The 25,626-nt window shown below is 44.8% G+C and overlaps 1 protein-coding gene and 1 pseudogene across 2 annotated transcripts in view; one reads left to right on the top strand and one right to left on the bottom strand.

Annotated features, from left to right (window-relative positions):
* The window catches only part of ST5 (suppression of tumorigenicity 5), a 158,988-nt gene that overhangs the window by 57,340 nt on the left and 76,022 nt on the right, over positions 1-25,626 (bottom strand). The gene's annotated exons all lie outside the window — the stretch shown is intronic.
* On the top strand, positions 12,827-24,313 carry LOC115272510 (annotated as a pseudogene).

Genomic DNA, 25,626 nt, shown 5'->3' with positions numbered 1-25,626 from the left:
CCAACTTCAGCTCAGGTCATGATCTCACAGTTCATGGGTTTGAGCCACGTGTCAGGTTCTGTGCTGACAGCTCACAGCCTGGAACCTGCTTCAGATTCTGTGTCTCCCTCTCTCTCTGCATCTCCCCTGCTCATACTCTATTTCTCTCTCTCTCTCAAAAATAAAATGTTAAAAAAAATTGTAATTAAAAAATTTAAAAAAAAACTTTAGTGAGGCAGTGGAGAAACTGCAACCTTCATTCATTGCTGGTGAGAACATATAATGATGTAGCCATTTTGGAAACAGTTTGGCAATTCCTCAAAAAGTTATACACAGAGTTACCATATGATCCAGCATGATCCACTCCTAGATTTATATCCAAGAGAAATAAAATATTGTGTCCACACAAATACCTGTACACAAATGTTCATAACAGCATTATTCATAGTAGCCAGAAAGTAGAAACAAATCCAAATGTCCATCAATGAATGAATACATATACAAAATATGTTACATCCGTACAATGAAATATTATTCAGACATAAAAAGGAATGAGAAATATGGATACGTTCTATAACATGCATGAACCCTGGGGCCAATTTTACAAAACTTCCAGAATAGGCTAATCCATAGAGACAGAAAGTAAATTAGTGATTGCCTAAGTTGGGCTGAGAATGGCAGACTTGGGAATGATTGCAAAGAGTGTGGGCTTCTTTTGAGGGTGAAAAAAAGTACTGCAATTAGGTAGTGGTGACGGTTGCACAACTCTGAACATACTAGAACAAGTGAAATGTGTGAATTTTATGTGAGTATGTGAGTTATATGTTAATATAGCTGTTAAAATAAAACTTAAGGGGAAATAAACTTTTTTTTTAATTGCCTTGAAGAGTGGATGTGAGAGAGAATGCAACTGATAACACCAAGCATATCTCCAATGTGAATGTACATTCTGGCCTGAACTAGCGCCCCTTCATGGATGCTGAACAGCCATTCTCACTCTGATTGGCATTCCCATCACACAGACCAAAATGAAGTATATTTGGATGTGAAAGTTAAGCATATTTATTTACATCCAGATGGCAAACAGAACCATGAAAAGATGCTCAATGTCACTCATCATTAGGGAAATCCAAATCAAAACCACAATGAGATACCACCTCACATCTCTCAGAATGGCTAACATTAACAACTCAAGCAACAATAGATGTTGGTGAGGATGCAGAGAAAGAAGAACCCTTTTGCACTGTTGGTGGGAATGCGAACTGTTGCAGCCACTCTGGAAAACAGTATGGAGGTTCCTTAAAAAATTAAAAATAGAACTACCCTACAACCCAGCAATTACACTACTAGGTATTTATCAAAAGGATACAAAAATGCTGATTTGAAGTGGGCACATGTACCCCAATATTTATAGCAGCACCATCAACAATAACCAAAGGATGGGAAGAGCCCAAATGGATAAAGATGAATGCATAAAGAAGATGTGGTGTGTTGTGTGTGTGTGTGTGTGTGTGTGTGTGTGAGAGATGGAATATTATTTGGCAATCAAAAAGAATGAAATCTTGTCAACTGCAACAATGTGGATGGACCTGAAGGGTATTATGCAAGCAAAATTAGAGAAAGACAAATATCACATGATTTCACTCATATGTGGAATTTAAGAAACCCAACACATGGATATAGAAGAAGGGAAGGAAAAATAAGATAAAAAAGAGAGAGTGAGGCAAACCATAAGAGACTCTTAAATACACAGAACAAACTGAGGGTTGCTGGAGGGGTGTTGGGTGGGGGGATGACTTAAATGGGGAAGGGGGACACTGTTGGGATGAGCACTGGGTGTCATATGAATTGCTAAATTCCCCTCCTGAGGCCATTATTATACTATATGTTAACTAACTTGGATTTAGAAAAAAAATTTTTTAACATATTTATTTACAGCCACTGAAGACCTTAATCCTGGAGACCATCTTACTTATTACCTTGGTGCAGGTAAGCAACTGGTCTCAATGGCAAAAATAAGCCAAACCCTTATTCTTGTTATCATTCCTTGTTATTTCCTAATTTCAACATGAAATGCACTTCCTCTCATTTCTTTAATTTCATGGAGGCTCTCACGGTTGTGGTTTTATTGATGTTGGAGCAGGTAAAGTGGGAGTTCGAAAGGGAGGAAAGAGCCCACAGACATCAGGTGATAATAATGAAACATCCCTCCAATGTGAAGACTACAGATGCTTTTGAAAAAAGAAAACCAAACTTGAGACTCACTTTTATCCTTCATAAAGTAAAGAAAAGCCTTCTCTACCTGTTGGGGGAAAAAAATCTTTATAAACCTAAGTTTACAGCATAATGTTGGTGATGATGGTGATGATGATAATGAGGAGAAGTCAATCATGCCACCAGGCTGTGCACACTGGCTCTCACAAGCTTTTCTTTATTTGCCCCAGCCCCATGCCAAGTTAAGTGCCTGGCATATCACTGTGTGTGCGACAGAAAGAATGGAGAGAAGAGGCAGCCTCTGGAAGCTTTCCCAGGCCAGTTCTCAGGGTCCTCAGGGAGCGCTGTACTACAAGGAATCAACTTGTTAAGCATCAGCTTTCAACTGTGCCCATGGTAACAATGGTCACAATAACCATCACAACCCATCAAAACAACACTAGACATGCTCTAGCAGCTCCAGGGCAGGTCCTCGGGGAAAGGGTAGAAGATTTGTGGAAAGACCAGAAATGGAAAGATATTAAAATAACATGATACAAAATATATTCTTTCTTTCCCCATATTTCTGACCTAAGGAGGGTGGACCCAACTACTCAGAAATGCTTTTATGTAGTTGAATATGAGAACACAGAGCCACCTTATTAAGAAAGAAAAACACAGATGACTGACTTTTGCTTGGGCCCAGAGGAAAAGCCTGTGAAGAAGTAACAGAGAGGAGTGAATCAAAATTGTTACAAGGCCCATGGCAAGGACTCTTGATCACATTTCTGCAAGATCGCAGCTGCTATTCTCCCATCCAAGTACTAACCAGGCCCGACCCTGCTTAGCTTCCGAGATCAGATGAGATCAGGCACATTCAGGGTGGTATGGCCGTAGACAGCTGCTATTCTCAAAAGTAGCCTAGGAGTTCAGGCATCTTGGACAGGCACTGCTAAGAACCTCAAGCACTGCTAAGAGGCCCATTCAGTCAGAAGAACTGAGATGCCAACTCATCATCCTTCCTCCCACCTGCTCTCACTAGGCCAAGTCTATCAGATCAGGGAATAATCGAGGGGCCTGAGATGCTAAGGCACAGGCTAACTCTTTACACCGGAAGCTCAGACTGGAGCACTCTGCATGGCTGACTTCCTGCGGGACACTGTTCTCCCAGGGCCCTAAGAGCAACTCTAGGTTATCACCTGTGCTCTCAGTCTGATACCTCAGTTAGTCCGGCTGGACAGGGCGAAGACACTCCAGTTACAGGAAATACCCAGGAAGCATGGAGCAGAGAAGGGGGCTGAGAGGCTGTTTTGCCAGTTCTCAGGTCCATCAGTGGCAAAGTCCAATAAGAAACTGCATGTTTAGAAAATGAAACTGTTCAGATAGCATCTACCACCAATGACAAGTTACTCAAAAACCCAGTTCTAACAAATTATAGACAACTATCTCAAGAGTAGGACTCTCCAGAGAAAGGACTATAATTAGGTACCCCTAGAATTTTTCTACAAACTCTGCATTGAGACAGAAAAACCACAATCCCAGATACTTGAGGTGCAGTGGGAAGAACACCTGACTTGGGGTCAAATAACTAAGTCCAACCCTGCCTCTATCCACTGCTAGTTAAGTGACATCACACAAGTGAGTTTCAAAGACTTAACTTTGTCACTACAAGAGCAATAATAATAACATGACCTACCTCACGTGATTGCCTGGCACACAGAAGGTTAATAAAAGGTTTTTCTTCCAGATCATCCTTCCGTAGGTATTTGGAAGGCAACCACTTCATTCCCAGCCTTAAGTCATTTTCAGACTGGCTGGCACCATCATTCAATCTGTTTGCTCTATGCTAAGCACTGTGCAAAGTACTAGGATATAAAAATGGAGAGACATGCTCCCTGCCCTGGAGGATGTAACTATAAAGGAATAAGAGTCAAGTAATAAAAAGTGGACCCCAGGAATGTCTCATAGGGAAGCGACATTTGAAGTGAGCAGCAACCTATTTGTTACCCATAGTTAGGGGGCCTAAGGAAAAGCAAAGGTACATTTATTAAGACACGCTGCTACATTCCTTATATAACTGTAATAGCTGAAGTTATAAATGCTTCGCATGTATAAAATCACTTAATCCTAGTAAAAACCCTATGAAGTAGGTACTATTATTATTTACATACCAAGGAAACCAAGGTACAGAGCAGTTAAATAGCTTGCCTCAAGCCACTTGGCTAGAAAGTGGCCACACAGGAATTTGAGCCTGGCTAGCCTGCACCAGCGCCACAGCTTGGAGCCAGGACTCTGCATTATCTCTAATCATCTTCTAACTCTGCTCTCACCATCCTACAGGGTAGTGATGATACAGGCCCATTATTCCAACCAGGAAATTTGGTTTCACAGAGACTGAATGGCCCAAGATCACTTAGTGAAGGAACTGAGCGGGAGTGTGGCCTCAGCTTTGACTCCACTGTGCACTCACTTTCCTTAACATCAGTAGGCTGCTTGTTAAAATAGAGTTCCAGGGGCCCCTGGGTGGCTCAGCCAGTTAAGTGTCTGACTTTGACTTTGGCTCAGGTCATGATCTCACAGTTTGTGAGTTCAAGCCCCACATCAGGCTCCATGCTAATGGCATGGAGCCTGCTTGGGATTCTCTTTCCCTCTTTCTCTGCCCTCTTTCTCTCTCTCTCTCTCTCTCTCTCTCTCTCTCTCTCTCTCTCTCTCTCTCAAAAATAAATAAAAATTAAAAAGAAAAATAGAGTCCCAGGCCCCATCTCCACCTCCTGAATGGGAATCTATAGGAATGGGGTCTAGAAATTTGCATTTTAAGCTAGTTTATATACCTGTAAGTGTGAAAATCTATGTCCTACTACTTTCTGAGAACTTGAAAACATACAAAGGGTCACTACTGACTATCTTCCTAAGGATTTTCCCAGCTAGAGGCAAATAAAAGATGGGCGTTCATTCCACTCCTCATCCTCCTCTCACTCCTCAGCTGCTCCCACCCTTCACAGAACCACTGACCCTCAGTGACAAAGGAGCAGGTACAATACGAGATTCAGTGAAAACATTATCAATGTCTCCTCTAAACAGTTCCTCAATTTTCAGGTGTGCTCAGTGTTCTTATATCTCAAAACAGCTCTTCCTGCCAAACACCTCTGGTACCTAACATCTGCTTTCCTTTCTTCTCACTTTAAACTCCTGAGAAGAAGAATTTATACCTGAAGATAAACTGATGGTTTGCAAGAGCAAAAAAATAGGTCTCATCTGGCCTTCCCTTTATTTAAAAAAAAATGTGAGTTGTCAAATATTTTTTTTTTTTTACCATTTATTTTTCAGAGAGACAGGGCATGAGCAGGGGAAGGGCAGAGAGGGAGAGGGAGACACAGAATCCGAAGCAGGCTCCATGCTCTGAGCTGTCAGCACAGAGCCTGACAAAGGGCTTGAACTTGTGAATCGCAAGATCATGACCGGAGGTGAAGTTAGATGCTCAACCACTGAGCCACCACCCAGGTGCTCCTAGTTGTCAAACATTTTTTAAAAGTGAGTGGATACAAATAAGATACAAATAAAAATCAGATTTTGGCCTCTCTTAAAAAATTACAAAATCTGATGTCACCGTCTGCATTTCTGTGTGACAATTGGCTAGACTGAGTAAAAGTGGCCCATTTATTTTTTATTTGAGAGAAACGGAGACAGCGTGAACAAGGTAGGGGCAGATAAGGAGAGACAGAATTCCAAGAAGGCTCCATACTGTCAGCAGGGAGCCCGATGCAGGACTCCAACTCATGAACCAAACTGTAAGATCACGATCTGAGCAGAAACCAAGAGTTGGACGCTTAACTGACCGAGCCACCCAGGTGCCCCAGAAGTGGCCCACTTAGATGCAGCAAGCTCTCTTCAATTTACCACTGTCCCTCCCCACCCAGTTGCCTGCAGCAGGCCAGCTTTACGCAGCTCTGTGACCTATCAGCCAGGGGAGTGCCACAGCCCCAGCCTGAGTCCCAACAGGGAAGGGTGAGGAGGTTCTCTACCAGGAGCAGGCTTCCTGTAGAGCATCCACACAAAGCCTCTGGACAGCTGGGCCTGAGCAGTGCAGGGAAGAGGAGCCTGTTCTAGTGCAGGGCACCACCTCTTAGCTACTTGAATCCCCTTATTAACTCTCCTCACTGCCACTGGAGGAAAGACTTCTGAAAGGCCCCCAGCTTCTGCTCAGGCTAGCCTTCATCTTGCAACTCTCTCTCCCACCTTCTCCCTACAATCCAATCCCAGGACCACAGAGAATATCTGTGTTCTCTGAAGGTCCAAGAAGGGACCACCAGGTCAGTCTCCAAAGGGAGTTTCTTCTTAGGGATGCCCAGCCTCTAAGAATGAACCTTCCTATCCTAGAGCAAAAAAACTGTTCCCCTTTGGTTAGGTGATATTTCTAAATGTCTTTACGATACTTTTCCACAGGCCTAATTGTGGACATGACAATATGCCTTCCCCTGAAGGAGGAGACATATGAAACTTGAGAGTGATGAAGAACAGACGCAGGCATTTGGAAGGAAGCTGCCCATCCTGCTAGGGTTAAAGTTGCCATTGAGAGGAAAGACAGACATGGTCAAGCACTCTGCTTTACTAGTTCACGTAAGAAATCAGGACACCTGACAAAGAAACCTCTAAACTATGAAAAAGAATTTCTACTAACTACATTCCACTAATTTCTTAAGCAATGTCCCATGTGGAAGTGGCAGCTTAGGAAGCAGTCCGAAGGTAAGGAAAAGGTGGGAAAGGGAACAGAGTTCCAAGTGTGCCCTGAGACCCTGGTTGCAGCCTGGGGACCATACAGGTCTGTGTAGCTGTCATCTGACCACGGTGAGGTCAACATGCCTACTCCTCCTGCCCGGGGAACACCTACTCAGACCCGCCTTAACTTCTTACTGACTCCCTCCTGCAAACTTTCCCCATCGCTGGTCCCTGGCCAAAAAAAGAAACAGAGCATCAACTTCCCCAAGGAGGGTTTAAGTCTTTAATTTCCTCCTTCAAGAGTCCCAGCAACCAATATTGGTGCTACCAGCTTCGTGGAGGGTCATCATTAGAAAGAGTTCCCTTTAACCACTCAAACCAGAGTTCTCAAAAGTGTCAGTGTTTGAGTCTTTCCTTCTCTTCAGCAAATGTCCTTGGATTAGACTAAGGCAGGAAGGGCTCTGTCTCCCTTTCATGGCTCTGCCTGGACTAACAGCTCACCTGCACAGCCTCTCTGTTGTTTGGCATTCCGAGGAAGTTCAGCAACAGTGCTCTCCCGCGGTGCTGGGCCCCTCTGTCCCAACATGGCTGAGAAAGCTATGGGGCAGTTCTAGCTAGTTCTTCTCTAGGTGCTCAACTAAATGTTAACTGACTTATTAACTGATTAGAGAAGAGGGCCCCCAAGGAGTCAGAGGCAAGGATGACAAAGGACCCTAGAAATCCCATATGGGGCATATCCTTTAAAATGTGTTCCTTCTCTTCCCAAAGTCACATCTGCTATAAAGCTGATGAGAGAGTTTTCCAGCTAAGGCTGCCACCCAGTCAGAATGTCAATGGCAGGCCTTTTCCTCCTACCCTTCAGCCAATCTTGTCTACCTCGGGGCTTTCAATCCATCTCCTCACAAGTACCCCTATGATATTCCTGAACGCTGCTGCAGTGACAAGCTCTCAACCAACACAACCACAAGAAAGGCTGTTCCTCAGAATCTTGCCTTCATCTCATTCACGCTGGCTTCTCCTCCTTCATCCTCCTTTCCTGATTCATTTCTCACTGGTTACCTGCCCACCACCTGTCTTTGGCTCTGTTGTGCCTAAAAGCAAGGGCTTACGAAGGAAAGGGAACAAAGTGGACTCAGAAGTTGGGCGGGCACCAGAAGCTTTAGAAAGGGAGCCAGGAATGATCTTCTCATCTCTATCCCATACTTCCCTCCAAAATGCCAGACCCCTTTTCTCTGTTAGTACTTCTACATACCTCATACCTTAGAGCTTTTCCATGCCAGCCCCAGGTTGTGAGATTCTAGGTCCAGAAAGCCCTTCAAGCAAAAATGTCAAGGGGATCATGAGCTGGTCAAGTAGATAGGAACTGAGATTGGTTTTGCTGAGAAATCAGAAATGCTGGGTGTTTTTACAGGTCACCATGAGGCTGAAATCTTCCTCATGCAGCTATGGGAAAAGATTATTATTTTTGTTCCTGAATAATAATCAGGAAAAAAATGAGCGTTTTCCATCTCTTCACTGTCCATTTATCACTCCCACATCCTCTTTCCCAACCCTCCTCCTCAAAGAGGCCTGTAAGTTTAGGTTTTCAACCTCAACCATTTTCAATCCCTTTTCCTGCCAGATGGTCCTTCTCCACTTCAGTGCAGATTCTGTGGAGGTTAGAAGCTGAGTTTAAATGTTTCCTGAAAGCCCAAAATGGGGTGAAGGCTTGTTAGGCAATTGCAGGCCAAAGGAAATCTGGTGGCTTCCAAGACAGTTTTTAAAACCCAGATATGGCTGTTTCAGCTGGTCTGGAAACTCAGCCTGTCAGCAAGCAGCTAAACCCAGCTCTGCCAGGACAAGGGGGGCTGCTTTGTCCAATGACTTGGCAACACTTGGAAAAAGGAAGTAGAAGAGAGGGTTGCCCCACAAGCTCCTAGGGGCTAACCACGGCCCTCTTTCACTTTGGCAAGAAGTGGGTCCCGTAATCATGATGATGATTCAAAGGCCACAGACCTGTCTCACAGCAGGCCTTCCTCTGACCAACCACAGCAGACTGGTTGCCATTTCCTGCACATGCCAGTAATGTTCATGCCTTCGAGGTTTTGTTCAGCCAATTCCTTCTATTCCTCCCCCATTCTTTCTTACATATCCAACTCAAATGTCAACTTCTTTCTGAAGCCTTTCCTGATCCTAAATCTTGACCTCCTTCTCACCCTTCCCAGGCTCTCTAGCTGAACTCAACCTGACTGATGGGAAGATGCCTCCTGTGCTCTAAAAAACACATTACCCACAAGTCAACTTTCTTAGAAGAGGACTAGGGAATAGTAAAGGCCAAAGGGACTGTGCAAGTTTCACTCTTCTATCTGTAGCATAGGGAGAACATCCCACCTCTATAATAAGAACATGGAGACCAATGAGAAGCCTCCTACAAAAAACAGAGGATACTCAGAACCAAGAGGGAACACACTTGAAGTCTCTAGCCAGTGGGTTAGCTTTCCCTTGATTCTCAGTCTTAAAACCTCTTCCCTTTTTCTTACTCTTCCAGCTGACTTTGCTTCCTATTTCACTGAGAAAACAGTAACTATCAGAGTGGAGCCTCAATAACCTACCACCAGCATTAGTGCAGATCTTGTCACCTTTCTGCTGAAAACTCTGACATGGCTTCCAATCAAAGTAAAAATGAGTCTTTACAATGACTCACAAGGCCCTTCATCATCTGGGGCCCAATTATATCTCTGACCTCATTTCAACTACTTTTCCCCTTCCTCTTTCCACACTAGCCACACTGCCTCCCTGTTGTCTCCTCAAACACCCAGAGCACGTGCAACCTCAGGGCCTTCATACCTGCCATGCCCTGTAACGAGAGTACATCCCCCAAGAGAGCCTGCTCCTTGTTCTCCCAGGATTTGGGTCACATGTCCCCTTCTTAGTGAGGCCTTCCCTGACCACACTAAAAAATTCGCATTAACAAAATGGTTATTAAAAGTCCTTCTTTGGAGCACCTGGGTGGCTTGGTCGGCTAAACATCCAACTCTCGCTATCAGCCCAGGTGATGATCTCAGGGTTCATGAGTTCAAGCCTCACACTGGGCTCCGCACAAATGGTGTGGAGCCTGCTTGTGATTCTTCCTCTCTCTCCCTCTCTCTCTCTCTCTCTCTCTCTCTCTCTCCTGCCCCTTCAGCACGTGCTGTCTCCTCCTCTCTCTCTCAAAATAAATAAATAAATAAATAAATAAAACCTTCGGGGTGCCTAACTGGTTCGGTCAGTAGAACATGCAACTCTTGATCTCAGGATTGAAAGTTCGGGCCCACGTTGGGTGTGGAGTTTACTTAAAAATAAAATCTTTAAAAACAAAAACAAATCATCCTCCATCCTGTGACCCCTCACCACTCCTATTCCCCGCTTCCTGGTTTATTTTTCTCCATACCATTTATCACCATCTAATATACTACTTTTCTTTTCCATTTACTATGTTTATAAGGATTTTTTTTTAAGGATACATTTCTAAGGATTTTTGTGTTTTGTTCACAGTTTGTGTTCTCAGTGGCTAGAACACTGCCTAGTACACAATAGGCCCTCAATAAATATTTTTTGAATGAAAAAAAAATTGCCACCAGCTCAGAGTGGCCCTCCCTGGACAGGGTGAGCAGCTTCAGGTTCCATTATCCAGGCCCATCTTCCAACCCCACCAGTCTTCCCAGGTCAGAGTCTAACCTACCTGCAACAATCCTACCCTCTCAGAAAACTCAAAAAGGACCAGCACCCAAAAGATTCAGGGCAGCAGTGGCTTCAGCCCAAGAAATGACAAGCTGACCTGAGATTGCTCTTTGTAAAGGTTACAATGACTTCCTGACTGCAAAATGCAAGGGTCCTTCCTATGGGTCTTAATGAATTACAGGACCTTCCTTTTCTGATGTCTACATTTTGGATACTACTGCTCAGACCTCTGTGAGGCACTAGAATGTAGTTAACTGTCAATCAGGAGCACACTCCCTGGAGGATTCACAATCTGCCCACAAAATCTTTCTGCTCATCAAAAGGGGGAAGAGGTTAAGAAAGGCTGGGAAATACTATCAGAGAAGTAGAGACGAGGGCCAGGTGTGGGCACATAAGGCTTTCATTTGTTTACTTACTCGAACCCTTTGAGAAGATCTTCCCAGGCAAACCCCCAAACTACCCTGCTTTAATCTGGTCCTTGTCCTTGAGCGGCTATCCTATCCTGCCTAACTGAGATTTAAAAAGATTCTGGTACAATGTAACAAGAGCTGTGAAAGAAGTATGAACACAGAGCTCTGGGAACAAGGAGAAAGACACCTAATCAGGTGGCCAGAACGGTTTCAGGAGGGCATCTGGAGAAGACAGAGTGACACTGGGCTGGGTCTTGCAGGGCTTGGGAAAGATAAAGAAGGCAGAAGAGGAACAATGAAAGCAGAAGAAAAACCATGCGCAAAAAAGCCAAGGAGACAGACCTTGGAGCAGCGGAGATTAACAGGACACAAAAAGTGATAACCTAATGGAAAACACTGATAAATTAACTACATTAAATAAGAACTCGATTCATTTTTTAAATGCCATTCAGAGAATGAAAAAGGAATCTACAGAGTGTGGCACAGGTTAAAGAGGCTCAGCAGATTTGAGAACATGAGATATACAGAATTATCACGAAGAAGTAGATTTACTCTCATACTGCAGATCTTGGCCAGATCATTAGGACTGATTTCCCTTTGGAGGAAAGCTCTTTGTTCCTCAATTTTGGAAGGTAGTAGATGAAAGTGTACATATATATCCAGGCTTTGCTGGCTCTATGCATGCATTCATCTCATTTAATCTGTCAGTATTTCTATTTTATGGATGAAGAAACTGAGGCTCAGGTTAAGTAATTTGCCCAGGGATACACAGTAAGTGGCAGAAACCAGCGTCTGGAGAAGGTTAGCACTGAGCTCTATAATTGATACCAGAGCACATCAGCATATGGCCTTTGTCATATCTTGTGGCAGGAAGCCATCCTCTATCCCAAGTACACACCTGCAGCCCAGCTCTATGTGGACAGAGTTCAAAAAGGATATTAGTAGCAGAGGTCCCCTGCCTGGCCCCCAAATTCTTGGTGTTAAGATCCCATTTTTCTTTAAGCCATCTAGTTCAGAGGGCCCTGAATCAACACAAACTAAGCATGAGGAGACGCTCCTTTCTTGCTGCTCTTCAGGCCTTTTCTCGTCATCACCCTTCCCCACCCAGGGGCAGAAACTCTCACGAAGGCAGACCCGGGTCAAAGAAAGGTTATCCCGAAGAAGTGGAGTCATGCCGGAGCAGAGACTGCAGGCAAGGGGACTCTGTCCAGCCATCTGTGCATCTTTAAGAGTCATTATGGGGACAGAATTTGCCTCTTTTCCCTCCTTTAAACAAAGCAAGTGCTGCTTGGCAACGGCAGGTCTACGGTTCTGAAACTGTGTGCTGAGGCACCCTAGAGCACTGCAATGAACTCACAGTAAAATACATGGTATTTAAATTTTTTGAGGGAAACAGAGCAATATTCAAAATTTGCCGGACACTCCACGAGGTCACAGTTTTAACATCAGATAGCACTCCATTCTTTTTAGTGATGCCATTTCTTGGTGAAGCTAGGTTTTCAGCAGCTACAGTGATAAAAAGCAAGTGCCATGTGAAAAGCAACATAGAACAAGAAATGAGGATGGCAATATTCAATCTGATCCCAAGATATGAGGGTTTTATTTTTACTATAGTTGACATCCAATGTGCATTAGTTTCAGGTGTATAATATAGTGATTCTACAAGTTCATCCGTGATGCTACGTTCACTGCAAGTGTAGCTACCATCTGTCCCCATACCAAGATGTAAGAAGTTGTATAGGGCCCAGTATGACCCATTATTTAGTAACTGTGATTACTTTAGAATCAAATAAAAGGCAGAAGTACTTACTAAATTGTTTAGACCTAAAATGCCTACGGACACTGAAAAAATTACTGAAATATTAAGGGCCCAGAAACTGAGAAAGTCTGGGAACATCCGCAGCAGGTGTCTTTACATCTTTGCATCCAGGAGCCAAAAAGGAGTTTCCGGGGCACACCCAACCCTGCCCCAGAAGCAGGTGAGCAGCAAGCACTCAGGTCTATGGAGGGCACACCAAGGCACACACACAGTGCCCAACAGAATAGCTGCCCCTCTGTCGGAAGAGAAGTGGCCGCACACCAGCTCCCTCTCAACCCAGAGGCTGTGCACATCCATGTCAGCTCCACCCCAGGCTCCAGGCTCTCCTCTGAACTCCCTCCCAAGAAACTCTATTCAGCACTGTCTTCATGAACAAAACCCAAAGCCAGCCCAGAAGCCAGCGCGCCAGCAGGAGACTTCCACACATACTCAGACTTGGGCAATGTCCACAAACCAAACCATTAGTCCACAGAGGGAGGGAGCAATGGGAATCTGGGTGAGGGCTTCCACTGACAGACAGCCCATCCACAGAAAGGCCACAGCTGCTTTTTGCATGAAGATTTGCATAAAAATAACTCCTTTGTTCCCAAGGAGTCTCTAGCCAGCTACACTCCCTCCCTCCATTCTTCCTTGAAGTTATAATCCTCAGTTGGTGACATCATGGCCTTTGATACAATAGCTAACTATTGTGATGTCACAAGACTCAACTTTTGTCATTTTTGGTGGGGGATAGGGTAGAGATGTGACAAAGGGCTGGAACAGAATAAAGTTTTAGAGCTGGAATTTGCTTTTTCATGCTAATTTCCCTGGTAATGAAGGGCAGTGACTCAGAAGGAAAGGCAAGTCACTGGCAGCAAGGCTGTATGCAGACTGTCCATATCAAGGGAGAGGGGTAGTGGTTGGGGGCAAAGGCAGAAAGAAGACAAAAGAAAGCTTTTTCTTTTAGGATTAGCCAGCCAAATAGGAAGATGTTCTCAGTCTGGCCAAGTCCAGGATCTTCTCTTTCCATCCGCCATCACTCGGGGCCAGAGCAAGCAGAGAAAAGCGGAAACGCAGGAAAGGCTCCAGGCTGGAATGCTCCCTGGAACGTAATGTTTGGGATACTGTACTGAGCTCTGGACTCCACACTGTCAAATGGACGGGCTCAGTTTGGACCGCATCCTGAGGGCAGCAACCAGGATGGAGGGGGCACTCAGAGGCATGTCACGGGAGAAATGACTAAAGGAATGGAGAATGTTTACCCTGGAGAAAGCAAGACTGGGGACGGAGGAAGAGGATAATTGCCTTGAGAATTCCAAAAGGCTCTCATGTGAAAAAGGGATTATATGTGTTTTCTATGGCCCCCAAAGAGCCTCAGACATAAGAAGATCCAGAATGGACAAAATGAGGAAGAATTTTTTATTCTTAAATTCCAATTAAAGACTCTAGGTTCTTTATAATTCCCAATTTCTCAATTACATACTATGCTCTCAGAGTAAGTAGCACACAGCAGGTGATTATTAATAGTTGTCAAATAAATGAACAAATGAAGCAATAGCAAATGTCTGAAGTTGTTGGTTTTCACAGGGACTCACTCTCCCAGAAAGTATTTTTTGAATCCCTACCACATGCTACTCAATTAAGATGCTATGGACACAGCAGTGAATGAGGTAGGTGAGGTTAGTCTATCTCCCCTCTCTCCCTGCTTTGTAGTTTAGCACAGATAGCATGTAAGGTCCCTTCCATATTCAGATTCTTTCCTTTCAGAATTAACTAAAAAATTTGAAACAGAGGAAAGAAGACCCGAAAGGCCACAGATGAACCCTACCTACCATCTCTACTCCTACTTAAAATGCCTAGAAATCTAGACTGAGTTCAGGCTGCCTTCTCAGCCCCCTCAGGGAGGGGTCTCATGCTGAGACTGCAGTGGCTGGACCAGATCCGACCACAGCAAGCAACTGGGCTGGGCATTTATTAAAGCCCCCATCTGCACCACCACCAGACAAAGTAGGCTTCTATGTGAACCCAGCCTCCCGCCCTCCGCCCAGCAATAGGTAAGTATGGTCCTGGCAGGTAACTCGAGGTATTTCAGGTGCCTTCACTTCTCTCAAAGAGCTTATAATACCATCAGCCTCAGGCAATTATGCTGCTAGAGGCCATTTGAATGACAACATAGTTGCCATAGAGCAATTTTCAAGAAATAATTCTGGGGCACCTGGATGGCTCAGTCAGTTAAGCATCCGGCTTTGGCTCACGTCATGATCTTACATTCGTGGATTCGAGCCCCGCGTCAGGCTCTGTGCTGACTGACAGCTAGCTCAGAGCCTGGAGCCTGCTTCCGATTCTGTGTCTCCCTCTCTCTCTGACCCTCCCCTGATCGTGCTGTCTCTGTCTGTCTCTCAAAAAAAAATAAATAAAAAACATTAAAAAAAATTTTTTTTAAAAGAAATAATTCTAAGCCCTTCTTTGCCTAGCTTGTGCTAGGGCTGTAGGCTTGGTTTCAACTGATGAGGGCATGAGAGTTATAACTACAGGCAATAAAGCAGATTATTTAATATACACAATATACCCCAGACGTTATCTGCTTCAAAGTAGTCCTTAGAGGCCTAAATGTTTATTCCAATACATTCTCAAAGCATTTCTGAAACTCTCGTTTGGAAACTGCTTGGAACATAATTTGAAATTTCTCTGAAGGAAAATCTGCATTCTTCAAGGTTGCTATTCAAAACCATATGACCAAAGCAAAGGACAAACTAGAGAAAACCATCTTAGGTCAGAAAGAACAGTAACCATCAAGTATACTGTAGAGCCTTCACATTGAAGGGGAGGCATCCTCAAACTGTCCCAAATCTCCACTCTTTAGAGAACAGCAGTTACTCACTTGGAGTCACAGAACCCTGTGGCTATCTAATAATCCCCAAGAACCTCCAGAGAAAACCTATAGGAACGTACATTTCTATCTCCTATTTCAGGGTTTTCCTTTTAGGGGGTTCACAAGCTACTCCACAGACCCATTTTAAAAATCCTTACCGTGGGGCACCTGGGGGGCTCAGTCGGTTAAGCATCTGACTTCCACTTGGGTCATGATCTCGTAGTTCATGAGTTTGACACTCGTTGACACACTGATAGTGCGGATCCTGCCTGGGATTTCCTCTCTCCCTCTTGCTCTCTCTCTCTCTGCCCCTCCCCAACTCACACTTGCTCACTCTCTCTCTCAAAAATAAATTAAAAAAAAAAAAACCTTAGAAAAAAAAAGAATGCTTATCCTAACACATTTTACCTTCCTCACAAATTCATGGATCATTCTAAATGGAGGTCTACGCAGCTCAGCAGACATCCTAATGCTTGCTTGGCACAAAGGCAGACTCACAACAAAGCATCCCGCTCTCCTGAGTCTGTGCAGCACCAGTTTCACACTCCGACCTCAGTGTGAAAAGAAACTTCATTTAAAATGGAGTCAGGAGGCCAGAAGAGGGAGCTCTCACAACTGCAGGACCAACGGGAAGTCTACACTACTTCAGCTACTTTACTAGACCAGCAGGAAGAAGAAAGGTTTTTCTCTTTCCCCAGCAACAGCCCAGCCAATGAGAGGCTGTCACAATTCAGCCAAGCAAAAGCCACTCTACTCCAAAGAACTTTTTGTTTATAACAGCCCCTCCCAACTTCCCCTTTTCCTCAATAAAAGAGTGTTCCTCTCCTTTGTTCTTTGGACTTGTGTATGGTTTTGTGGTAGCTTGCCTGTCTTGAACTGTAATTCTCTGCTATTCCTGAATAAACCCATTTTGTTGGTAAAGTAAGTTTTAGTTCTAAGGTTGACATCAGCAATCTACAAACTACTACACTTCACAGGACTCCAGGGGTGATAGAAATGGCTAAATCCAAAAATGTTAGACTCACAAATACCAAGAGTCCTGGACTCAAATGTGACATTTTCTAATGTGGTTTGTAAACTGGTGCTGGAGACAATTCCCAAAGAGGAATCAAATCTACCTTCAGGAAACCACATTCACTTATCCTTAAGTGCAGATACAAAGAACAAGCCCTGGTCCCAGCATGCATTTTCTCAGCTAAGTCCCTAGTCTCCTTGCGAGAAGCAAGAGGAATATGCCTCCTGCATTCTTCTGGGACAACCAGCATGCTCACCAAGCAGCTTTCACATACTAAAAGCCACCCAAGTCACATCTGACTCATGCCATTGCTCTCTGTAATGAGGTATGACATGTGTCTAATCTTTTGTGTATTTTCATATTTGTAGCCTACAATTAGGCATTTTTGAGGGATGTAGCTGACTAGTGGTTCTGTTCAGTGACCTATAATTACTCGCACAGGCATCATGGCCAATCCAGGCAGCTGTTAGGCTGGAGGCGCTCTGAGCTCACACCTCATAGAGGAGGCTGCTTTGCTCTAAGGATGTCCAGAGAATATCGGTTAGCAACAGTCTTCAGAAGGGCCACACGCTCTTCCTTGGCTGCACATGAAGACACCCCTCGCCCATCCCTTTCACCCCTCTTCCCTGTCCACTGCCTGGCTCAGCACAGTTCACCCCCAAACCTAAGTATTGGCACATCTGTGAATCCAATGCCCCCCAGAAATGGACCATTTTCTTGGACACAATCTCCATGATCAAGGCAATCGTAATATAAATCAACTTCTAAGACTCCCCACAGATTTCTCACCTGAGGAAAAACAGGTCACACCCACCAGCCCACAGAATCCTGCAGTCGCTGCTGTGCAGCTGGGCTGTGGGAGCTGACATAGGCCTCTTCTCTGAGCCAGCCTCTGTGCCACCAGCTGAGTGGTCCCACTGCTCCTACGGGCCCATTCTCCCCCATGCAAATGCCCACCACCCTGCCTCCACACTACTTCGCTAGCTAGAAAGGAAGGGCTGGTTAGCACTAAGAATCTGTTTCTAGTGATAATTCATATATACATTTGGCTCCAATAAAAACTGGTTTCTCGATTCATTAATGGCAGCTCAAATCCTGATTATTTTTTAAGTTTATTTATTTTTGAGAGAGACAGAGAGAGAGAGCAAATGCTACCAGCATAAAGCCTGACATGGGGCTTGAACCCATGAAACCATGAGATCATGATGTGAGCCAAAACCAAGAGTCACAAGCTTAACCAACTGAGCCACCCAGGCTCAAAGATACTGCCACAAGCCAGCTCAGGACAGCTGTGAAGTACAATTGTGGCCCCACACTCAGCAGCATACACAGTAAATAGGAGCCCAATACCTAAACCACAATTACTATACACATTTCCCTTCTTCCCAAGCACTGGCTCAAAGTACTTTAGAGTGCTTTATACTTTTCAAAACCACTTTCACATGTTATCTCAGTGGAGTCTAGCAAGTAAGCCTCAGAGGTTGAATGCAGTTAAGTATATGCTCCAATTTTTTTTTTTTTAGTAATCTTGACATCCAACATGAGACTTGAACTCAAGACTCCAAGATCAAGAGTTGCGTGCTCTACCGACTTTATCAGGCACCAGTATTTTCTGCATTTTACACAGGCTGAGGCTCCAGGGAGGCTGTCTTATCTGAAGGTCACTCAACTAATAAGTACAGAACCAGGTCTAGCATTACTTTGTAGCTGTGTGACCTCAGTTCTTCATAAGTCAACAATTAATACTACAGCTGCCTCACAGGGCTTATAGTAAGGCTAAATGGACTAATGTATGAAAAGTGCCTGGAACAGTGTCTGGTCCACAGTAAGGATTATGTTGTTATTATGTTATTATTGTTGTTGTTAATAATTCTGAGCACTATTACCACCACCACCAGAATCCCCGATTCTAAATCCAGAGCTCTTTCCTCTCTATCCTGCTGTAGCTTTGCATAGATTACTTAGGAGATGGTGTCATCTAACCTTCAAATTTCGATTTTTATGTGCACATGTGTATCCCGCCCTTTTTTTAAACATTTTTTTGAGGGGAGAGAGAGAGAGAGAGAGAGAGCATAGTGGGGGAAAGGGCGAGAAGAAAAGAGGGAGAGGGAGAGGGTGGGAGAGGGAGAGGGTGGGAGGCGGAGGGAGGGAAGGCGGAGAGAGGGAGAGAGAGAGAGAGACAGAGAAAGAGAGAATCTTAAGCAGAGGCTCCATGCTCAGTGTGGAGCCCGATGCAGGGCTTGATCCCATGACCCTGGAATCATGACCTAGCTAAAATCGAGAGTCAGATGTTCAACAAACTGAGCTACTAAAGTGTCCCATGCATTACCTTTTCTGCTAGTCTCCTGGCATCTGATGTCACTCATGCTGTGTTAGCCACCATTCTGTGGCTCACCCTGTTTGCAGTACTCAACTTTTGCTCATATCCATGTCTTCATTCAGTCATTTCCTTCCTTTAACAATCATTTAATGAGCACCTACTCTTGATGAAGCACCCTATGAGCTACTGGGGGAAATATCCTTCCCCTCCAGATACATCAGATAAGGAGGACAGAAGTACCAGAGAATAACTGTCAAGGGGCAGCACAGTAAGTCCAGAGGAGGCAATGCTGAATGAGTTCTGGAGAGTGACTGGAGTTTGTGAGGCAGACAAGGGGAGAGGAGGACATTCTGAGTTAAGAGAACAGTATTTACACAGGGATACAAATCAGAACCACACAAAATATGATAATTTCATACTGCTAGCATGGAAGGGGTGTGTGTGCGTGTGTGTGTGTGTGTGTGTGCTGGAGAAAGAGATAGGCAGACAGAGACAGAGAGACAGAGACAGAGGGAGACAAAGACAGAGAGACAGAGATAGAGACAAAGAGAGAGAGAGACAGAGACCAAACAAGCTCTGAAACAATAAGTGGGGGAGTGAGCTCATACTGCCTGGGGGAGGCAGGCACATGGGACAACCACTGTGATATCTGCCTTTCCATGGTCCTCAGGCAGTCCCTGCTCCCTGCTTACCGTGAACCAATTTTAAATGCAAAATCCTTTAACAACTGTTTTCTCTCTTCTTCGGTCTTCTCCTCCTCCTAAAGAAGAGGCTGTTTATCCCTATTCTCATTTATGCTCTGCTCTGAGCCCTGAGTTTTAGTGCCAATGCTTTTACACAAATCCAGTTTCACGTCCTGAGTGAAATATAATTTCATAGGAATGTAATTCTGAAATGATCTCATTGAAAAAGCACATCCAGCAAAGGCCATGAGCAAACTTTGGGCCAGCCCATTCACACCCAGAGCCAAGGAGATTGTAGACCCCTTTCCCTTAAATGGAGAATATGCCTGGTACCCAAAACAAAGGACACCAGCTGCCCATGGTTATTATCCTGCCCACAGCCAGTCTGCCTGTTTGCAGACAGAGCCCTGGGCCCAGAGAAGTGATGGCTACCCTCTTCACTGTGCAAGGGCAGATTCAAGAGAGCATCCAAGCAATCAGGCCTCACCACATTAATGCCCCCTGTGTCCCTCCAGAGGGCTCTAGCTCCAGTCCATGAGCCACCAACTCAAACTGTTAACACTGCCCTGTCACAGTCCCATCAGACAGAAAAACGTTCAGGAGCCAAACTGCTAAGGATCCTCCCTACTACGACATGCCTTCCCTAACTCCAAAACTCCCTTGCTATCGAATTCCACTGACAGCATCTAAAATTAGGGCATTTGGGGCACCTGGGTGGCTCAGTTGGTTAAGCATCCAACTTCAGCTCAGGTCACGATCTCACAATTCATGGGTTTGACTCCCATGTCGGGCTCTGTGCTGGCAGCTCAGAGCCTGGAGCCTGATTCAGATTCTGTGTCTCCCTCTCTCTGCCCCTCTTCTCTCTCTCTCTCTCTTTCTCTCTCTCTCAAAAATAAATAAACATTAAAGAACTTATTTTAAAAACAAAGAAATGAGGGCATTTTACTCTGAAACTAGATGGCAAAGCCAGGTTTAGCCTAGTCTGACAGAGCTGGTACAAAGTGGGACTGGGAAAGAAATAATGTACTTTGATGGACTTCCAAAACTCCTAGCTGAAAAATCTGCAAGTTAGGATCTTTGGGAAAAACTGTCTATACTCCAAATCTGTACTCTATCCCCACCCCCCACAGATCCTCATGGAATGGACCAGAGGGGAAGAAAAAACCAATGGCCCGTGGGGTCTACAGGAACTCTCTGTTCTATCTTTACAACACTTGTGTAAATCTAAAACTATTCTAAAATAGAGAGTGTATTAAAATTAATAGCTTGTCATGGTTTCCTCTATAAGGAATTAATGGAAAAGAGTTGTCCTGGATACAAATTCCAACTCTGCCTCTACTGGCTATGAGTGACCTAACCTTTCTAAACTTTGGTTTCCTCCTCTATTAAATGGAGATGACCGTTCCCACCATGAAGTGTTGTGTAGATTAAGTGAGGCCCTGCGCAGAAAGAATTTACCCCTGCCAACGTGCTTTCTTTCTTGGCAGTCATGGTTTCTGAGTTCAGTTAGCCCTTACCTGGGGCTGGGCTGGAGGCCCTTCCTCCGCTCCAGTCAGCCCTGTCTACAGGAGTTCCAGCCTCTTCCACATACAGCAGCACACTTTATGCCCACAGTCATCGCCCAAAAGGCTGAGGGCCACCTCACAGTGAGTCCCAACTAGTGAAAGCACACCTCTGTGGACAGACACGTTTCCTTACTGCTTTCCCTTCTTCCAGTAGGATCCAATGTCACCTTCATAAGCTCAATTACTTTCTGACGGTTTGCAGGGGTCAACCACATGGAAAGGCAGAAGTTGACAGAGCCGGGTTTCTGGTATAATTAGCTGTCCACGGTAGGGTGTGGGCAGGGGAAGAAGTATGCTCTCAAAGTTGCCACAAAAGATTCTTCACCCTTGGCAGCACCACACCACCCACCACCACTAACTCATAACCCTCCCTGCACCTTGCTCCCCACCTTGCTCCCCACCTTGGCCCCACATGAAGCTGGGCTGATAAACTACAAATCCACCAAGCCAATGCAGAGAGTAAGTTCCCCAGAGCCAAGAGATAAGCCCCAAGTCTGGGGATGAAGTCACCCCCAAGCCCTGGAGCCAACTCTCGAACCTAGGTCACCCTGACTCTTGGCTTCATGATGAGTTATCCATTTTCCCCCTTGGAAGAGTGAGGTAAGTGGACAGGGCCCCCATCCTGGTTTTATAAGTGGATGGGCTAGAGGCCAAGCAAAGAACCAGGTGAACAAAAGTATGGCTCTAATGTCAAGTTATCTCTGAAAACCACTCATGAGGAGAGCAGATCCTTAAAAACTCTCCTAAACCAAAGGAGAACTCCAATCTCACCCTGAAAATTTAGTGTCCAAATAAGGGAGCAGTCAGTACAAGAATAGTTAGCCTGTTCCAACTTGGAAAAGCCCTGTGAGAGAAGCAGTTCCCAGGCTTAGGATTCCAGTGACAGGTTGTAACCCCTCGTAGCACTAATGGGCACATTCTAGTGGCTAATTTCTCTGACCTTCCAGATGGCTGGATTGGGGACACACCCCAGCTGAGGCCAAAGGACATTAGTTCCTGGCAGGGAGTGCACAGAAACTCAGCAGGCCAGCTGAGCCAGATAACAGCCCTGGCTCCAGCAGTTTCAAGGACACGTTTTGGGAAGCAGATGTCCTTGGAGCCATTTCTTATTTAACCAAATAAGAGCCAAATATAGCCAAATATGAAGAAGCTAACTATGTCATCTTCTATGCAATTTTTCTCCAGCTTATCACTTCACACTAAATAAATGTGAAGTATTACTATTATCATTACCAGTTTCCCTTTATGCCTCCATGTCCAGTCCTCCCTGCTCATAGATGACAGACTAAGCATCCGGGAACATCAATCTAATCATGTCATTCTTCGGGGCTCCTTAACTGCCAACCATACCAGATCCAGATTCTCCCAGTTCTTCCACAACCTTGTCAAATGCTACCAACCAGTCATACTTCTCTCCTCTTCCACCATCTCTCACCATACGACCACACCCTCCTTTCCCCTCCACACAGACACACAGACCTGCGTATGCACACACACTTCTCTCTCTAGGCAGAATATCTCCTGCTACAAACATGTCCATTTCTGCCTCCATGTTTTTGTGCTTAAACCATTTCCAGCCTAAACTCTTTCCTTCCTCTCTGCTTATCCAAATATTATCCATGCTTCAAGGCCCAGTCTAAAGTCTCAAACTTAGGTTGAGAAGCCACTCAATCCACAATGACTATACACTCCCTCTGTGCCAGGCACCAGGCCAGACACTGAGTACACAATAAGGAAAACAACACAGCCCTACATGCTTCTAGCTGGTGGGAGGGCCTTCGCCTAAACCTCCCTGCTCACCTGAATTGTGCAGGTAGGGGAATCAATGACCAGACTTCATTGGCAACTTGCTGTGATACTTGTCAGGGAGCACATGGAGGTGAGAAATGAAGTCCAGTTGGATGAGGTCTTCATGCCTCTCTCTTAAACCTCTCCAAGAAGCCACCCAGGTTTGGAGGTTTCAAACATATTTTATTACAAGAGCCATCATTCTCTCTGACCACTTGGGAAATAGTACTGTTTCCTGCTTTGGAGTTTTATCAGCTTCAGAGGTAGGCTGAATCCAACCCCATTCATCCCTAGACTACCTTTCTTAAGTCGGAATAGACAGAAAATGACCAAAACTCTCCTCAAGAGTTCCCAGACTTTGAAGGCGCCTGGGTGGCTCAGTTGGTTCAGTGTCTGACTTTGGCTCATCCCACAGTTTGTGAGTTCAAGCCCCACATCAGGCTCTCTGCTGTCAAGTCATAGCCTGCTTCAGAGCCTCTGTCCCCCCACCCTCTGCCTCTCACACACTCTCTCAAAAATAAATCAACATTAAAAAAAAGAGTTCCCAGACTTTGTGCCACTGTGACTGCACAGATGATGGAGGTCACATGGGAGGCAACCTCCTGAGGCCCCTCAGGGTAATGTACAATTCTCAGACCCTAACAGTAACTCTATTCCTCTCTCCTATTCGAGAAAGATTATCAGAATATAAGTCAGATGGCTATTATTATAGACATAATCTCGTATACCTTCTAAATTAAAAAACAGGTAACCCAGCCCCAGTCCCTCTTCCCCTCGGCGGTAGCTGTCTTTCTCCTCCTCTTGCTTAACTTGCAGCTCACTGCCATCTCTTCGGAAGAAGGGAAACTCTGTGGGAGGGCTGTTTCAACACCGATGAGCAGGCTCTGGAAGGTCACTTCAGCAGCTTCGGGCCTATTTCTGAAGTGGCCGTTGTCAAGGACCGGGAGACTCCGCAATCCGGGGTTTTGGTTTAATCACCTTCACCAACCCAGAGCATGCCACGAGAGCCATGCATGGAGGTCGCCAGATCCATGTGGATCACGCAGGCAAGTCGGCCAGGGGAGCTAGAGGAGGTCCCTTTGCGGCCCATGGACGTGATCGCAGCTACTCTAGAAGTGCTGGGGACCATGGCTATGGGAGTAGCAGATACGACCGTTGACCTGGAGGGGATGGGTATGGATATGGATATGGAAGGAACAGAGACTATGGTGGAAGGAGCCAGGGTGGTTATGACCGCTACTAGGAGAAAGTTACAGAGACCATTATGACAACTGAGATGAGGCACATGCACCTAATGTAGATACACAAGGAATAAAACTTCTGATCCAGGATCATCCTTCCAAATGGCTGTATTTATAAAGATTTTTGGAGCTGCACTGAGAAATCTGTTTTAGTACATCGACTTCTATTTTTGAATTGAGCTCCCAAGGTAGCTTGTTACAAAGACCTTTTAGGAAGTTCCATATGTCTTTTAAAGTTTTTCTCCCATTTAAAGACAAATCTTGGGACATTTGTAGATCTCTGGGTATTTTTCCTTTTACCAGGTTTTTACTTTGGGCTCTCAGGATTACTGGTTATGGCAAAAAATGTTTGCTGACTTTTTTTTTTCAAGTGATGTGCTTTTAGGGACATTTTAAAAGCCTGTTGTATCCAATGTTTATCATGGTTAGGAAGCAATTTCTAAATGCAGCTGCAATAATGTGGTTTGGGAGGTTTTTCGTTTTTTGTTTTTTATTTTTTTATTCAAGGTCACCACCCTGATACACAGAAGTTTCTTAGAACTTGTGAATGTCCTTTTCTTTAATACTGGAAGAAAAAATACTCTGTTGTTTCATTTCGCATTTAGGATGCCCTTCACAGAGCTGATTAAAAAGTTGAAATGTGAAAGCAAAAAAAAAAAAAAAAATAGGTAACCCATTCACATGTACCTTGAGTCTTTAACTCCTGCAGGAAAAAATGCAGTCACTCCATGAGACATATATCAATACAGACTCTTTTCTTCCCCCTGAATAGAAGTACAAAATGTTATTCCTGGCCTTTTGGCCAAGGAAGAAAGGAAGAGAGAACACCTAACTGACTCCTATCTGTATTTCCAGCAACGAAGACTCACAGTCTTCCTCGTTACCTAGTCTCATCACAATCTATCTGGACCTCAAGTTTCTAAAAGCTCATCTCACATGAGACACAACTGTTAGTTCTTATGGCACTAACTGTTCAGAATCCTACTGGTAGGACTCCCCCCCACCCCCAGCAAGGCTGAATGGGGTCTCAGTCCATACTAAGGAAGCTTTCAGGACATTACCCAAAACACCAGCCACACGTTTGGGTGTGCAGACTTCTGGGGTCTCTGACAGGTTAAGACAACTAGAAAAGTCAGAGCCGCTGCTGGTCAATATATACATGTAGCACTACACGGGATCAATGAGCAAAAAGCCTTAAAAGAAAGCAGGACAGATGAGAGGAAGATGCCACCAGCCCTCAGATCACAAGCATCTCACTTGGAGGAGTATCTGCCTGAGTGAAGCATTGCATCCAACTGTAACACGCACCTAGTCTTTGATAACCTGTGGTATCCAGACAGTATCCTA

This window comes from Suricata suricatta, chromosome 11 (genome assembly GCF_006229205.1).
Source record: "Suricata suricatta isolate VVHF042 chromosome 11, meerkat_22Aug2017_6uvM2_HiC, whole genome shotgun sequence".
Classification (NCBI taxonomy): domain Eukaryota; kingdom Metazoa; phylum Chordata; class Mammalia; order Carnivora; family Herpestidae; genus Suricata; species Suricata suricatta.
This window is presented reverse-complemented; position numbering and strand designations above follow the sequence as displayed.